Source organism: Hemiscyllium ocellatum, assembly GCF_020745735.1.
Source record: "Hemiscyllium ocellatum isolate sHemOce1 chromosome 27 unlocalized genomic scaffold, sHemOce1.pat.X.cur. SUPER_27_unloc_30, whole genome shotgun sequence".
In the NCBI taxonomy this organism is placed as follows: Eukaryota; Metazoa; Chordata; class Chondrichthyes; order Orectolobiformes; family Hemiscylliidae; genus Hemiscyllium; species Hemiscyllium ocellatum.
The window spans coordinates 166,360-172,524 of record NW_026867499.1 but is presented as its reverse complement, the minus strand read 5'-3'; positions in this window follow the sequence as shown (position 1 = coordinate 172,524).

The window sequence follows — 6,165 nt, the reverse complement described above, 5'->3', positions numbered from 1 at the left end:
GTTCCTGTTTAAGTACGTTTTCAGCATCAGTGGGACTGGATGAGAGACCCTACTGTTGCAGTGCACTTGAGTGTGAAGCCAGAAACAGCTCTACAGCCTGGAAAGAGGAATTCACGGTGAGGAGGGGCTCTACACGCATTTGTGTACAGCTGAAGCTGCGGCCATGGAGAAACCTGAGGAATCCCACCCCGTGGAGGAATCGTGGAAGTGTGGTGACTGCGGGAAAGGCTTCCGTGCTCCATCTGCCCTGGAGATTCATCGGCGCAGTCACACCGGAGAGAGGCCATTCATCTGCCCCAAGTGTGGGAAGGCCTTCAGCAATTCCTCTGCCCTTATGAGGCACCGGTGGGTCCACACAGGGGAGAGGCCCTTCAGCTGCCCGATTGTGGGAAGGACTTCAGTTATTCTTCTGACCTGCAGACCCATCGACGGGTCCACACGGGGGAGAGGCCGTTCTCCTGCACTGTGTGTGGGAAGGCCTTCAGCACCTCCTCCACCCTCCTGACCCACTGGCGGGTCCACACTGGGGAGAGGCCATTCACTTGTTCCGAGTGCAGGAAGGGATTCACTCAGGAGGGCAAGTTGCGGATGCACCAGCGGGTCCACACTGGGAAGAAGCCTTTCAGCTGCCCCGAGTGTGGGAAGGCCTTCAACGATTCCTCTTCCCTTCAGACCCACAAGTGGGTCCACATACAGGAGAGGCCGTTCCCCTGCACAGAGTGCGGCAAGCTCTTCAGCAATTCCTCCACCCTGCTGAAGCACCAGCGGGTCCACACAGGGGAGAGGCCCTTCAGCTGCCCCGAGTGTGGGAAGGGCTTTACCCAGATGTCCGTCCTGCTGATCCACCAGCGGATCCACATCGGTGAGAAGCCTTTCTGCTGCCCTGAGTGTGGGAAGGGATTCACTCAGAAGGGCAACTTGCGCACGCACCAGCGGGTCCACACCGGGGAAGGCCCTTCAGCTGCCCCAAGTGCGGAAATGCCTTCAGCGATTCCTCCACCCTACTGAAGCACCAACGGGTCCACACGGGGAAGAGGCCATTCCCCTGCCCCGAGTGTGGGAAGGCCTTTAGCAATTCCTCCGACCTGCTGAAGCACCAGCGTGTCCACACGGGGGAGAAGCCCTTCAGCTGTCCCGAATGTGGGAAGGCCTTCAGCGATTCCTCCGCCCTGGTGAAGCACCGGCGGGTCCACACGGGGGAGAGGTCCTTCAGCTGCCCCGAGTGTGGGAAGGGCTTTACCCGGGCAGCCACCCTGCGGAGGCACCAAGGAGTTCATGTGCCATCACAGGGGGATTGAAGGAGCGACTGCCGAGTGCCATTATGGACTGGGCTATCAACCCAGTTCTGGAACTCCCAGGTTTGAATCCCACCGCAGCAGATCGCAGATTTGGAATTCGGTCAGAAATCTGGAGGTCAGAATCGAACAATGAAACCATTGGGCGGGGTCGGGGGAAGCCCCATTCTGATTCAGTCACGTCCTTTTTAGGGAAGGAAACTGCTGTTGTTGTTCTCTCAGTCGTCCCAGCTGCATCCTTTACCTGGTCTGGCCTACACGTGACTGCAGACCTACAGCAGTGTAGTTGACTCCACCTGCTCCCACCCACTTCTTTCCCTCCCGGCAGATGGGCAGGGAGAAACTTACTTGGAGACAGGGTATGGGTTGAAATCGCTGAGTGAGGCAATACTTCCTCCAGGTTAAGGCTGTAACAAAGATCCAATTACAAAGGGACAAGTCAGTGGTGACCAATAGTAAAGAAAGTGGGGGGTTGGGCTTTGATCTTGAGCTGTTTAAAAAGCAGCTACTTTTTCAACACCTTTTTGCTGAGGTGATCTGGAGCTGTAACAAAGTTGGGTTGCAATGAAGGTAACCTGAACTCTCTGGACGAGCTGACCAAGGCCCTTGAGTCCTTCGAAAAGAATAAAACTCCCGGAAGCTACGGCTTACCGGTCGAGCTCTATTCCGCTCTGTGGGACTTGATTGGCCAGGACCTGCGGAGGTGTATGTCAGTATGCTTCGAGCAGGTACCATGAGTGAATCCATGAGGAAAGGCATCATCACCTTCATCTACAAGCGGAAGGGGGAGAGGGAGGAACTCAAAAATTGGAGACCAATTCACTGTTGAATGCGGATTACAAAATCCTGTCAAAGGTAATCGCCAACCGGGTCAGGTCTGCTCTGGGTCGGTGATTCACCCTGACCAAACCTGTGCTGTGCCAGGCAGGAAGATCACTGAGAGTATCGCACTCCTCAGGAATACGATCGCCTACAAGCAGGACAGAGGGTTGGACACTTGCCTGATCAGCCTGGACCAGGAGAAAGCCTTTGACAGGATATCACACAGGTATATGAAAGATGTTCTCTCCAAAATGGGCTTTGGGGAGGGAATCTGCAATTGGATCAGACTGCTCTACACCAACATCATCAGTGCAGTCTCAATCAATGGGTGGGAATCAGATAGCTTCCCAGTCCGATCTGGAGTCAGGCAGGGCTGCCCTCTCTCTCCTGCCTTGTTTGTGTGCTGCATAGAGCCATTTGCCAAGTCTATCAGGAAGGATGCAAGCCTGAGAGGGTTGACTATTCCTAGTAGCGGGGGCCTGCAGGTTAAGGCCTCCCTGTACATGGATGACGTTGCCATTTTCTGCTCAGATCCGCTGTCCGTGCGCAGACTCATGTCCATTTGTGACCAGTTCGAATGGGCCTCGAGGGCCAAGGTAAACCGAGGCAAGAGCGAGGCCATGCTCTTCAGGAACTGGGCCGACCAATGCTCGATCCCCTTCACCGTCAGGACCGACCACCTGAAGGTGCTGGGTATTTGTTTCGGGGGGGCTGGGGCGCGTGCCAAGTCTTGGGAGGAGCGTATCAGCAAAGTGAGGCAGAAACTGGGCAGATGGAAGCTACGGTCGCTCTCCATCACGGAAAAAAACCTGGTCATCAGGTGTGAGGCACTGTCATTGCTATTATACATGGCACAGATCTGGCCTATTCCCAGAATCTGTGCAGCTGCAGTCACCCGGGCCATCTTCCAGTTTATATGGAGATCAATGATGGACTGGGTCTGAAGGGACTCGCTGTACAAAGATCTGGGCAACGGGGGAAAAAATACACCCAATGCCACCCTCACCCTGATGGCCACCTTTGTGTGTGGCTGCATCAAGCTGTGTGTGGATCCCTGGTACGCAAACACCAAGTGTCACTACGTACTGAGGTTCTACCTGTCCCCGGTGTTGCGAAGGATGGGCCTGGCCTCGCTGCCGCGGAACGCTCCGAGTAGTTGGACCGTTCCGTATCACCTGTCCTTCGTGGAGAAGTTTATGAAGAAAAACACCTTTGACCACAAGTCCATCAGGAAGTGTCAGCACGTAGTGTCCCTGAGACCCTTTGGAAAAGGAGAGGGCGGATCCTATCGAGTGGTTCCCTGAGCAGACTGTCAAAGCCATTTGGCAGAATGCCTCATCGCCAGAACTTTCCAACAAGCACCAAGACATGGCTTGGCTGGTGGTGAGAAGGGTTCTACCTGTGAGATCCTGTATGCACGCCCGGACTCTCTGCCGCACCGCACGCTGCCCTCGAAGCGGCTGCAGGGGGGGGAACGAGACTGTCACACACCTCCTTCTGGAATGTGCCTACGCAGATGAAGTCTGGAGAGGAATGCAAGTGGTGTTTGTCGAGGTTCGTTCCGAGCAGCGCCGTGACGCGGGACTCCGTGCTCTACGGCCTGTTCCCCGGGACGCACACCGAGACAAATATCAACTGTGCCTGGAGGATCATCAACTTGGTGAAGGACGCTCTCTGGGTGGTCTGAAACCTGTTGATCTTCCAGCTGAAGGAGTTGACCCAGACTGAGTGTTGCAGACTGGCACATTCCAAGGTCCAGGACTACGTGTTGAGGGACGCGCTGAAGCTTGGGGCAACTGCCACTAAGGCACGGTGGGGAAAGACCACTGTGTAACGTCTGCCTGCCTAATGAAGAACAGGGGGCCCATGCAGTCATTTGGACTCTGCTGACACCTCAGCTCAATATATGGGCATATGATTGAAAAATGTACAGACCTGTATATAAAAATGATAAATTCTGATCTTTGTATGTAAATGTTTACATATGTATGGCATGACCAACTGTACAAACCATCAAATTATTTTATGAATATATTTTTGAAATAAAAAATTATTGTATCAGACATGCGAGCTGTGCAAGGTTACCTTATGACATCTCCCACTTAGTTTAGACTGGCACTTCTTTATAGGAACTTATCTCGGCACCAGACACCTAACTCAGCTGGGTAGGTTTCTCCCACCTGATGGACAGCTCAAGGCCTGTAGGAGTGATCAGTCAAGCACACACAGATCTGTCAATTAACTTCTCTTCCTTATGAATTATTGTCTTTCACTGTTATCTGTCTAATTAAGAACATGCAATGTTTTTGTAAACTTTTGTATAAAGGAAGCCACTTTGTATCAGTACATTGGAGTAGCCTGCTGGGGCACTTGAAGAGCTGCTACCCTACACTGCTAGGTTATTAGAACCTAGTTAGTTCAGCGTTTGGGTATCAGTGTTACATTGTAACAGTGATGCTACGAGTGAATAAAGGGGATGACTAAGATTAAACTAAACTGTCTGTAAGAGGTTTTTATTCCAGACCTCCAAAGAGTATGATCTTTGGGACGAACCAAGAAAGAGAGGCTTACGGGTTTGAGTCCATAAGGGCTTCCCTAGGCCATGTCAAATCTGTACTTTAACAATAGCAGGGGATAAAACAAGAAAAATGAAAGAAAATTAGACATAAATGCACATTTGGTGCTCATGCTTAAAGGTTGTTCATTAGATAGTAAACCAGAATTGGAGTCTCCCAGGATTCTTATCATGCCCTACTTGTGGAATTCCCACTCCCTTACATCTAAGTATTAGTACCCAGCTATGACTTATAACAATACTTTCATCAACAGAAATAAAACGTCTGTTATCTAATAGACATAGAAATATACAACACGGAAATAGACTTTTTGATCCAACACATCCATGCTATCCTATATAAGTCTAGTGACCCATTTGCCAGCATTTAGCCCATATCCCTCCAAACCCTTCCTATTCACACACCCATCCAGGTGCCTTTTAAATGCTGTAATTGTACCAGCCTCCACCACCACTCTGGCCTATTTACTCTACCCACCCTTCAGGATTGTATGAACCTCTACCCGGTCACCCTCAGCCCCGACACTCCAGGGGCAACAGCCCCATCCTATTCAGCCTCTCCTTATACCACAAATTAACCAACACTGGCGACATCCTTATCAATCTGTCCTTCACCCTTTCAAGTTTTACAACATCCTTCATGTCCTATAGCAGGGAAACCAGAATCGAATGCAATATTTCAAAAGCGGCCTAACCAGTGTCCTAGACAGCTGCACTGTGACCTCCCAACTCCTACACCCAATGGATTCAATGGGCCAAATGGCCTTTTTCTGCACTGCAGGGATTTTATGATTGCTTCATATAGTGTATATCTGATATTCACTGTTGTACAGGCTGCATGGCTATGAATGTTCACCTTCTAATGTTGTAATGGAATTACATCCTGTATTTCTTGTAATAATTTTTATTTAATAGGTCAGCAGGAAGTCATTCAGCAACTTTACTGGCTTTCTTTTCTGAAGCACCCTTGACATGTCATTTTCAAAACCTTGACTCGGCTCCATTTCCAGCCCCTTGGTAGGAAGGTTGTTCCAGGTCATTGTCACCTAAATGAAGTTTTCCTCTTAATATATACTTCACGCTACCTGGCTGCGTGAGGGTTTTCGGGTTTTTGTGTCATGGATAATATATGATCAGCAGGTATCTGGCAATCTACAGGAATTGTCACCGATGTTATGTTCATTTGACTGGACTGACTGTGATCAATTATTTTGTGATTTTATTTGCAGGAAGACATGGGGAAGAAATCTGAAACCAAAAGACACATCAACTTCTGGCAGAGCCACTTGATTCACTGGGACTTTAATATCAGCAGCCATTCACATCGAGAAGACATGTTTGCTTTTGTTTGCTTGAAAGATTTTGGACACTGGTGTGGCAGGAAGAATACTGAGACACCCGAGTGAGGGAGATTCAATGCGCTAACTGTGAAAAGTGCTTCATACCATTTACTCAGCTTGGAGGATCAAAATC